This window comes from Elephantulus edwardii, unplaced genomic scaffold (genome assembly GCF_000299155.1).
Source record: "Elephantulus edwardii isolate Elephantulus edwardi_28Jun2011 unplaced genomic scaffold, EleEdw1.0 scaffold00079, whole genome shotgun sequence".
NCBI lineage: Eukaryota > Metazoa > Chordata > Mammalia > Macroscelidea > Macroscelididae > Elephantulus > Elephantulus edwardii.
The window spans coordinates 13,712,345-13,724,377 of NW_006399829.1; the positions used below are offsets into that span (position 1 = coordinate 13,712,345).

At 37.0% G+C, this 12,033-nt stretch overlaps 1 protein-coding gene across 1 annotated transcript in view; it reads right to left on the minus strand.

The window, feature by feature from the left end:
- LOC102869995 (NADH dehydrogenase [ubiquinone] iron-sulfur protein 4, mitochondrial-like) overlaps nt 1-12,033 on the minus strand; it is a 164,603-nt gene that overhangs the window by 97,671 nt on the left and 54,899 nt on the right. The gene's annotated exons all lie outside the window — the stretch shown is intronic.

Genomic DNA, 12,033 nt, shown 5'->3' on the forward strand with positions numbered 1-12,033 from the left:
ATTATAGAATTAAGTAGTTATTCTACGTCATAGTGATAAGCAAGGAATCAGTATTTTTAAAAGAGGTCATAGTAATTATTAGAAAATTAAACAAATTTACATATGTCTAATACACGCTTTGGTTATTAGGGATAGGGGACCTACTCAGTGTCTTGCAAATTTAACTTTTGTACAGTCAACATAACAGAAAAAGGCAATGGGTTCATTGGTATTCACCAAAAGTACTAAAAGGCGACTGGGATTAGGTGAGGTAGAGACAGCATAATGAGAAATAAGTTACCCTCTTCATAAAGCACAAAGATAAAATATTCTTAACCAATATCCAAAGCACAGCTCTTCCACCAACAAAGCCAAAATCTAAGCAAACAGGCTTTACTTATTATCTGTAGGAAGTATGACAAATTTGGAAATAATAATAGCACTACTTAGAATACATGTCTGTGAAGCATTGTTTTCCTAAATAAATTTACATTATTATTTTAAGATGTTGTCATAATAACATTAACAATAATAACTTTTTTTTTCATTTCTTAGGATAAATAAAAGTAATAAATGTAGAGTAAGGACATTCTTAAGAATGCCTGAGTAGGAAACAACAAAAATTAGAAACTTACCATATACACTGATGTAAAATTCTTTAAAGTCAGGAAATAATGCAATTTATTACCTAAGAATTTGTTCAGTATAATCAACACTGTACACAGTGTTGGGTTTTTGTATATGTTCTTTAACACAATCAAACTGTACACTGTGTACATTTATAATGGTTATAAAACATGTTTTAGTAACTAAATGAAAACTAATTTAAAAAAGAACAAAACCCATATCAACATACTTCAAAATGAGAGAATGGGTTTTAACATAAGAAAAACTTTTGCCTCTGAATCCTGTATAAAACAGTCTGTGTCAATACACACTGATGCCACATCTTGTTAGATGTAGCTAAGTCAACTTCAATTCATAGTGGCCTTAAAATCAATACATCTGAATCTTGCCATACTCTGCCACTCTCATCATCTCTGATATGCTCCAGTTTACTATTACGGTCACTGTTTCAATCTACCTTTTTGAGGTCTTCCTCTCTTTCTAATTCTCCACCTCTGCCAGTATTACGTATTTTTCTAAGTACTGGTACTTCCTGCAATGTGCCAAAATATGTGAGTGAGATAACGTTTCACCATCCTTGCCTCAAAGGAGCACCCTCGTTGCACTTCCTCCCAGAGTATTGTTTGTTCTTTTGGTAGTCCACAGACTATTCCATACTTTTCTCCAACACCACAGTTCAAAGGCATTCTGTCTTTCTTACTCAATGTCCAATATTCAGAACTATGAATCTGAAAACACCATGGCTTGGATCAGACACACCTTAACCTTTAAACTGACATCTTTGCTCTTTAGCACTTTGAGTGCCTAGTAGTACCCAATGCAACATGTCTTTTGATTTCCTGATTGTCTTTATCATATGTCTTGCCTATGGATCCAAGTAAATGAAATTCTTGACAATTTAAATCTTTTCTCCATTTATCATTATGTCGCCTACTAACTCAGTTGTGAGAATTATTTTCTTGATGTTGAGATGTAATCCATATTTGAAAGCTGTAGTCCTTGATCATCTTCCATAAGAAATGTGTAAAGTCTACTTTCTGCAAATAAGGTTGTGTCATCTACATATTGATGCTCAGAATAAAATAATTTTCTTTTTATTTAAAATGGCATTGGAACCCACTAAACAATATGGAACTTTCATTTAATGTGGCCTATAGCCCTGGTGGCATAGTTCAGAAAGTATCTAGTTGCTGATGGCTATAGCAGTTTGAATTTATCAATTCTCCCAAGGGGGAAAGATGGATAGTCTCCCTCAATAAAGATTTACAGCTTGGAAAACCCAATGGAGGGTTGCTATGAGTCATAATCAACTCAAAAGCAGTAGGTTATGGTATTATAAAGCTGGCAAGTTATACTTCAAAAATGATTTGAGGTTTTAGCTCTGTTGTCAGGGACCTCTTCAGAGTACTAAGAAACAATGATGTCTGTCTAGAGACTAAGATGCGCCTAATCAGGGCAATGGGGGCAGGTGTGTCAGAGTCAGTCAGACTGGTTCAGGACATTGCTGGCTTCAGAGGTGTTGTACCCAGTGAGTACAGGCAACTCAAAGGCACATAAAAACAATATTATGAAAATCTAAATTGTAAATTAACTTAGAACTATTGTGATTTAAAGGAATAAAAATAATACCCATTTTATCCTTTACTTTAAAGAGGCTAGTGTACAGTGGGTAGAACAACTTGCTTTTACTGAATAGTTGGTAGCTCTCAGAGGAAAAGAGGTGGCAGGTTCCTTCCATAATGATTTACAACCTTGGATTATCTATAGGTAGTTCTACTGTGTCTTATAGGGATGCCTTTAGTCATAAACGACTTGTCAACAATGAGCTTGGCTTTTTATCTTGGACTTTACATATTATCAGGGAGCTCTGGAGACACTGTCCAGAAGGAGTTGCATAGCTAACCTAAAGGCATAATCTCCTTGGCAGTTCAAATCCATCAGCAGCTCCAGGGGAGAGAGACGAACAATTTCCTCCCAAGACATTTACAGCCTCAAATACTCAATGGTCACCTATGAGCCAGTTCAGCCTCACAGCAATGAGTTGAAATTAATTCTACTACTGTACTAGAAATCAATGGGGGGGAAAAGTAAAATATATTTTATTCATTTTAAACTGAAGTAAGTCATTGATCCAGCAATGCAAACATTTCAAGTATAATAACTATATTTACAAAACTGGAAAAAAAAAAGAAGTGAAAAATTGGTATTGGGTTAAGTTAAAATCTCTTTAATGTCTAGCTTAATATAAGACAGAATTCTAATATCAATTGTTGCTTAGGTCTGTCAAAGACAATGAAATAGGCTCAGGACAGGGCACAGTTCAGAGATAATGTACATAGGGTCGCTATGACTCGCAGGCAACTCGATGGCATATATTAACAACTGTTGCAATCAACCTGTTGAGCTAGGTTGTTTTGTTTTGGTTGCAACATAAAAAGAAAATTTCATTACACATAGACATGTAGTTTAAAAAGGTGCATTATTCTAACAGCCTTAATAGTTTCAAATGAAATTACTCTAAGCAAGGGAACACTACATGGTTTAAAATTAAGAAAGGCAAGGTTATATCCTCTCTCCATACCTATTCAAGCTGTATGCTGAGCAAATTACTTGAGAAGCTAGACTCTATGAAAACAACTATGGCATCAGGATTGGAGGAAGACTCATCAATAATCTTTGTTATGCTGATAACACAGCCCTGCTTGCTTAAAGTGAGCAGGATTTGAAACATTTGTGGCAGATCAAAGAACACAGTTTTCAACACAGATTGCATCTCAACATTAAGAAAACAAAAATTCTTACCACTGGACCAATATGCAACATAACAATAGATGGTAAAAAGACTGAAACTGTCAACAACTTCACCTTACTTGAATCCACAGTCAACTTACTTGGTACCAGCAGTCAGGAGATCAGGAAACATATGGCACTAGAAAAGCCTGCCATCAGGGATCTCTCCAAATTAGAAGAGCAATGATGTTAGTTTTAGGACTAAGGTGTTGTCTGTTTCAGACCTTGGTCTTTTCAATCACTTGCTATGAACTGAAGAGCCAGACAGTGAATCAAGATGACAGAAGATGAACTGGTGACACAGAGTTGTGGTGAAGGAGGAGAGTACTGAAAATCTCATGGACTGCCAAAAGAATAGAATTATCTTAGAGATGGTGAACCAGACTGCTCCTGAAAGCAAGGATGGTGATGCTTCACCATGCATACTTTGGGCATTTTACTAGGAGAGGCTATTCCTTGGAAAACGATATCATGACTTGGAAAGATGATGGATAGTGAAGAAGAGGAAGACTCTCAACCAGGTAAATTGACACACTGACTGCAACATCAGGTTCCAGTGCTTCCGAGATTGTAGGTTGGCATAAGATAGATCACTAAGACCCATACTTAATTCAATGGCAACTAACAACAAGAAGAATTATATTGAAAACCATTGTTCTATAATGAACTTTTCACACATTCATAATTTTTTCAAATTTTATTTTATTTTTTAATTTTACATTGGCTTGTATATCTTTTTTTTAAATAAAAATTTATACTGACTTACTTACAAAGTTCAAAAAGTTCACAAACATTGTTTTTCACAACAGATCTTTCTCCTTTCCTTTACCTATTATCCCTTCCTCCACCCATCAAATTGTGTGACTATGATTAAGCCCTCCTCCCTCCTTCGACCCTTGTACTCATTCTATAATAACAGTCTTACACAGTATTTGTCTTTATGAGACTGAATTAGTTCACTTAGCACAATGCTCTCTAGTCCTTCCCATGTTGGTAGTAATTTACATAATCACTGCAACTCTACGAACAGCAGATCTGAATCCTGTCCTATACTGAGCCATCCTCACAATCTCTAACACACTCAAATCCATTGCGGCAGTTACTGTGTCATTCCACCTGGTTGAAGGTCGTCTTCTCCTTCGACGTCACTCCACTCTTCCAAGCATGATGTCATTCTCCAAGGGCTAGCCTCTCCTAGAAACATGCCTAAGTATGTGAGACATAGTTTTGTCATCACTGCTTCCAAGAGCACCATGGCTGCACGTAGAACTTCTAAACCTTAACAAGAGCACTCTGCATACCATCAATAAAGTACACTGTACTCAGTAGAAATAAAAAAGAATGACTATGTTTTACTGACTATTCAAGGCATTTGAACTGTGCATGGTTCAAAATCAAGAAAAGAGTGCATCAGGGATGTGGCCTTTCTCCATACATTTTCAATCTATATGCAGAATAGGTCCTTTGAGAGGCTTAATGAAGAGAATGCGGCTTCAGGATAGGAAGAAGATTCATAAGCAACCAGTAGGTGACCAAAGCTAGTACAAGGACATATATTTAAGGACTATGTGACCAAAATTCCCTAAATATAAGCTAAAAGGATTTCACTGTACTTGAATCCATAATCAACACACATGGAAGCACTAGTTAAGAAATCAAACTGTATTGTGTTAGGTGAGCCTACTGCAAAAAGATCTTTTCTAAAGTGTTAAAAAGTAAAGATGTCACTTTCAAGCTTAAGATGTGCTTGACACAAGCCAAAGTATTTTTCAATCACTTTAACAGAAATTTAGAAATCTGGACAATGAATAAGGAAGTTTAAAGAATTGATACCTTTAAGTTGACCAATATTGTTAAATCAACCATGGACTATCAGAAGGAGCACAACTGTTTTAGCTCAGCTCCACAATCAACAATTTTAGTACCAGTAGTCAGAAAATCAAAAGACAAATTGCATTGGAAAAATCTGCTGTCAGAGACCTCTCCAGAGTACTGAAAAGCAACAATGTCAGTCTAGAAATAAAGGTGTGCTTAATCCAGGCCATGGTCTTTGCAATTACTTACTATTCATCAAAATGCTGGACAATAACTAGGGATGACAGAAAAAGAATTGATGCCTTAGAATTGTGGTGCTGAAGAAGAGTCTTGAACATGACATGGACTGCCAAGAAAAACAAATAGGTATATCTTGGAGAGGGTGAAACCAAGTTTATCCTTGGAGGCTAGGATTTTAAACCTCTGTCTCACATACTTTGGGCACATGGCCAGGAGAGACTGGACCTTGGAGAAGGATATCATGCTCAAAAGGGTGGAGCGACACCATAGGAGAGGAAGACGTCAGATGAAATTGATTGATACAGTAACTGTAACAGTAACTGAGGCAATGGGTGTTGGTGTGTCAGAATTAGTGAGACTGGCTCAGGGCAGGACAGAGTTCAGAGCTGTTGAACATAGGTCGCAGGTGACTCAATGGAACATAACAACAACAAACAGAATGTTCCTTAGAAAGGAGGGTGGTGAGATAAAGTTTAATTTGGAAATGTTATTAGGAGGGACTAGTCTTTGGAGAAGGCCATAAAGTTGAGAAGAAGGTTAGAGAAAAGCCCTCAACAAGACAGACACAGTGGCTTCAACAATCACAAACACAGCCACAATTATGACTGCAGCAATGGACTCAAACACAGCAATGATTGTGCGAATGGTGCTGTTGCTGTTAGGGGCCACTGAATCAAATAATACACACAAGGACATTCTGAACAATGGATCTGAACCCTTCCCTATTCTGTGCCATCCTCATCAACTCTTGACATAGTTGAGTCCACTGCTACAGACACTGTATCGTTCATCTCTGTGAGTTTTCCCCTCTTTCCCTGGCCATCACCATTTCAAGCATTATGTCATTTTCCAAGAAACAGCCTCTCTAAAGAACATGCTCAAAGTATGTGAGACAAGCTTCACCACCCTTGCCTCTAACTAGCCTTCTGGAAAATTCACCCTCTGGCTGAATTTTCTCCAAGACGTATCTGTTCTTTTGGCAGTCCATGGGATATTCAGTACTCTTCTCTTACTCTTTGCAAAGCCACTGATTCTTCTTCTGTCATTCTTTTTTTCATTGCCCAGCTCTCAGATACATAGCAAATGATTACAAAGACCATAGCCTGAATGTTTCATACTATTGTATGCAGAGTTATTATGAATTGGAACCAATATGGTAACACTTAACAACTTATATGTAATAAGATCTTGATGCAAGTAAAATAAAGTAGTAGTAAAGCAAAAAAATAAATGTTTTCATATTCTTGTTGTTGTTGAGTAAAACAAAAAAATAAATGTTTTCATATTCTTGTTGTTGTTGTTATGTGCTGTCGAGTCGTTTTCGACTCATAGCGACCCTATGCACAACAGCCCTAAACCCTGCTCTATCCTGCGCCAGCCGCACTGCCTCTGACACACCCATCCCAATTACCCCATATTTGCCCATCTAGCCAGTATTTTCTGAATGCCCATTTTGCCATTGGTGTGCTACTGGGGAAAATCACGGATGAAACTATAAAATCCATACTACAGATATAAATATTACAAAATATTGTTGTTAGGGTTACCCATCATGGACAGTATTTGGTGCAGCTCCCAGAGTGATTCAGATTTGGAAGCAGGAGTGGCATCCACTTCCTAAACCACATGCCTCTGAAAACTCTATGAACACAGATAAATGATGATATTTATAGGAGAAGGATCAGGTCTTTTGTTCACAGGGTCACTATGTGTTGTACTCAATTCTACGGCACCTAACAACAATACCAACATACAACAAATATTGAGTCCACTAGATAACATAGTAAGAACAACAAATGAAAGCACTGCCCTATCCTGCAACAGTCTCACAATCTCAATCATGATGAAGCCTATTCTGTAGTCACTAGGTGAATTCATCCTGTTAAAGGTCTTCCTCTCTTTCACTGACTTCTACTTTTCTCAACATGATGATGTCTTTTCCCTAGGACTAGTCCCTTCTGACAATATACCCAAAGTAGGTGAGATGAACTTTTACCACAGAGTGCACTTGCTCCAAGACAGATCATAATACAGACAACATTCTTTAACACCACAATTCAAATGAATCAATTCTTTTTTGGTTTTTTTTTTCATTCATTACACAACTTCCATATGTATAAAAGCAACTGAAAATACCACAGCTTGGGTCAGGTATATTTTAAATCTTCAAACCAGCATCCTCAATAGCACTTTAAAGAAATCCTTCATAGCCGATTTGCCCAGTTCAATTTGTCTTTGATTTCTTGACTGCTATCTTGATGTGTTTATTAATTCAGTGGTGGGGAATTATGTTTTCTTGAGGTATAATCTGTGCCAAAGGCTGTATAATCTTTTCTCTCCAAACTATGCTTCAAATATTCACTTTCAACAAGTTGCATCATTTGTATAATATGCATTGTTGATGAGTCTTCGTCCTATAGTCCATCTTTTAAAATTATTATTCCCAACATACAGATTGAATAGGTATGAAGAATACAACAACCCTAAGCACACTTTCCTGATATTAAATCATGTAGCATCTCTTTCACATGAACACAAGTTTGCTGTTATGTTGTTGTTAGGTGCTGTCAAGTTAAGCATGACTCAGAGCAACACTATGAACAAATGGTCTGAACCTAGTCCTGTCCTGCACCATCCTCACACTTTCTGACACATCAGAGACCATTGCAGTAGTCACCTTGAGGGTCTTGCTATCCTTCACCGACCGTCCACCCTTCCCAACATCATGTCCCTCTCCAAGGAATAGTCCCTCCTAGCAACATGTCCAAACAATGTGAGGTGAAGCCTCATGATTCTTGCCTCAAAGAGCACCCCAGCTACATCATTTCCAAGACCTATCTGTTCACTCTCTTGGCCGTCCATGGTATGTTCAGTGCTCTTTTCCCAACATGACAACTCAAAGGCATCAATTCTTTTTTTTTTTATCATCCTTATTCACTGTTCAGGTCCCAAATGAATAGCTAGTAATTGGAAAGACTATGGCCTGAATCAGACACACCTTAGTCCTCAAACTGAAATCACTACTCCTCAATAATTTGGAAAGGTCCCTAACTGCAGATTTTCCCAGTGCAATGTGTCTCCTTATTTTCTGATTGCTTGCACCAACCGTGTTAACTGTGAATCCAAGCAAGATGAAGCTGTTGATAGTTTCAATCTCCTCTCCATCCATCAGGATGCTGCCTATTGGTCCAGTGGTAAGAATCTGTATTTTCTTGACATTGAGCTGCAATCCATATCAAGGGTGACGTTCCTTGATCTTCTTTAACAAGTGCTTCACGTCCTCCTCACTTTTAGAAAAAAGTTCGTGTTTCTGCATAACACAGGTTATTGTTGAGTCTCCCTCCAATCTTGATGCCACATTCATCTTCACAGAGTCCAGCTTCTCAGATAATTTGCTCAGCATATAGACTCAACAGGCTGAACAGGTATAGAGAGATAATACAACCCTGACGTACTTCCTTCCCAATTCCAAACCACATAGTACTCTCCTGGCTCCATTCACACAACTGCCTCCTGATCCAGGTATAAATTCCACATGAGCACAATCAAGTGCTCTGTGATTCGCATTCTTCTCAGCTTGTCATGATCCACACAGTCAAGTATCTTTGCATAGTCAAGAAAGCACAAATACATTGTTCTGGTATTCCTTCCTTTCAGCCAGATTCCATCTGACTTCAGCAATGATATCCCTTGTGCCAAGCCTTCTTCTAAATCCTGCTTGAACTTCTGGCAGTTCCTTATCTATATACTGTTCGAGTCATTTAAAAATGATCTTCAGCAGTATTTTTCTTGCATGATATCAATGATATTGTTTGGTAATTTCCACATTCAGTTGGATCACCTTTCTTGGGAAAAGGAGTAAATAGGGACCTCTTCCAATGAACACAAGAGTTCCATAATTCCCATTCCTCTCATTATTATTCACCATTTAGTATGCTCTATCCAGTGACATAGTTTAATGTCTTTGGTGGTCAACAACACATGAGTAGATAGCTATCTAGTACTCTCAGCTTTTATTTGTACCTCCTAAAATGATTCCACATCAAACAAGTAGTACAGCAACTCTACATATTCCTTCCATCTTCTTCGGATGCTTCCTGCATCATTTGATTATTTTGACATTTTGCCCATAATTTGTCAGTATTGCAACTCAAGTCTTCAATTTTTTTATTGTTATTTTAGTTGAAGGAATGTTGAGCATGTTCTTCCTTTTTTATTTTCTAACTCCAGGTCTTTGCACATTTTGTCATAATACTTCGACTTCTGGAGCTGCCCTCTAAAATCTGTTCAATTCTTTTATTTTACCATTTCTGTCTTTACTTTTGCTTCTAAATCAATATCAATTTTCAGAGCCATTTTGGTCTTTTTCTTCTTTGCTCTCTTTTAAATGGTATTTTGCTTTCTTCATGCATTTTATCTTTGATATCAGCCTAAAACTTCTCTGGTCTTCAGTCATTATTGTTCAATGTATCAAATAAATTTTGGGGATGCTTATTAAATTTAGGTGGGATAAATTCAAAGTCAAATTTTGGCTCTTGTGAACTTGTTTTAATTTTCTTTAACTTCAATTTTAACTTGCATATGAGTTATTTATGGTCTATTTCACAGTCAAGTCTCTGGCCTTGTTTTGGCTGCTGAAACTGAAGTTCTCCACTGTCTCTTTTCACAGAGATAGTGAATTTGATAACTGTATCTTCCATTAGGTAATGTCTAGTGTTTATATTCTTAGAAAATGTATTTGCAATGAATAAATTCTTGACTGTACAAAACTCTATCATGTGATTTCTGGCTTTATGTTCCAAGGTTGTATTTTTCAACTACCAGTCATTTTTCTTCACTTCCAAATCCTGCATTCCAGCAGCCAATTACTAAAGTGGCTTGACTGCATACTTGATCCATTTCAGAATGTAGAAGTCAACAGAAATCCTCAATTTCTCTTCATGACATGATAACTAAGTATATAAATGGGGACCTATTCTGGTAATATATGATTGACTAAGTATATAAATGGGGAACTATTCTGGTCATACATGATTGACTAAGTAAGTGATTTTGGTATCTGAAGAATAGAGCCAGTAACAGAGCAGAGTTAACAGTGGTTTGCAAGAAAGAATCCAGGAATAGTCAACATGAACGTCTTTATACAAGTAAAGAACTGAATTTCAGGCTAGTGTGGCTACAACCCAAAGCATAAAAAATACTGCAAAATAAGCTTAAAGAGGATATTGCTTTGGGGTGCTATCAAGCCAGCTCTGGCGCACAGCATTCTTATGTACAACAGAAAGTAACTACCTAATCCTCCAACATCTCACAACTTGTTCTGTGCTGAGACCCATTGGTGCGGCCACTGTGTCACATCATCTCATTCAGTGTCTTTCTTTTTTTGCTGACCCTCAACTTTTCCAAAAGGCTTGGTGGATTGCTAATTAAAATTTCTATTGTTGTTGTCATGTGCCGTCAACTACAACTCATAGCGACCCTAAGCACAATAGCTCTGAACTCTATACTGAGTATAGTAGCCAGTGTCACTGTCTCTGACACACCTACCCTCATATCCCAGTTATTGTGTCAATCCATCTCATCTAGGGTTGTCTTCTGCATTGTCCCTCCACCCTTCCAAGCATGATGTCCTTCTACAAGGACTAGTCCCTCCTGGCAACATCCCAAAGTATTTTAGATGAATGGCTGTTTGAATCCATAGCTGTTCCTCAAGAGAAAGACGAGCAGCCTCGATTTGTAAAGATTTACAATTCTGAAAGCTGAAGGAGGAGTGCTATGACTGGGAAATGATGTGATGGCACAGCGTCGTGAAATGGGGCTACTTTTCAATACAGGCTGTTCCTCTCCAAGCACTGGTCATCTTAATAACATGCCCAAAGTCTCGCAAAATGTGCTCCTAAGGTTGTACACTTTCCAAGATAGATGTAGGTATGCTTTCACTAGTCCCTAAGATAGTCAACGTTTCTGCAAATATCACATTTCAAAAGAATCAAATGTCCTTCAATTGTCTTAATTTATTCACTGTCCACCTTCCATACGAATATGAAAGAATTGAAAATACTATGGCATGGCTAAAGAGCTAACTCAAGCAAGTTCTCAAAGTATATATTAGGATTTTAATTTTACCCTAAGGGCAACAGATAGAAACCAAAAAATATTATATTAAGAGCATGATAAAAATAAGCATTTAAAAAAGACAAATTTTGGCTGTTTTGTGGAAAATTAATTGCAGAGAAATTAAGTATATTTGGAAATCCATTAAGCTGTTACTATAGTCAAGAAAGGAAAAATATGGGACTAGTCTAGTTTAAGACGAAGGCAATATTAGTAAGCAAATCTATTAGATAATCTGAATATAAAAATTCCAATGTTGGATCTAGGGAGTGCTTTACAAATTGCCCATTTTTCTATTTATGTGGCTATATTTTTATTATTTAATTACAAATTATTATTATTATTTGTTATAGGCTTGAGTAACAAAAGAGTGCTCAACAAATATAATAATTAAGAACCATACTCATGTTTGATAGTGGTAAACGAGATATAAAATATAATCATGTTTATGTTATTACATGTTACTAC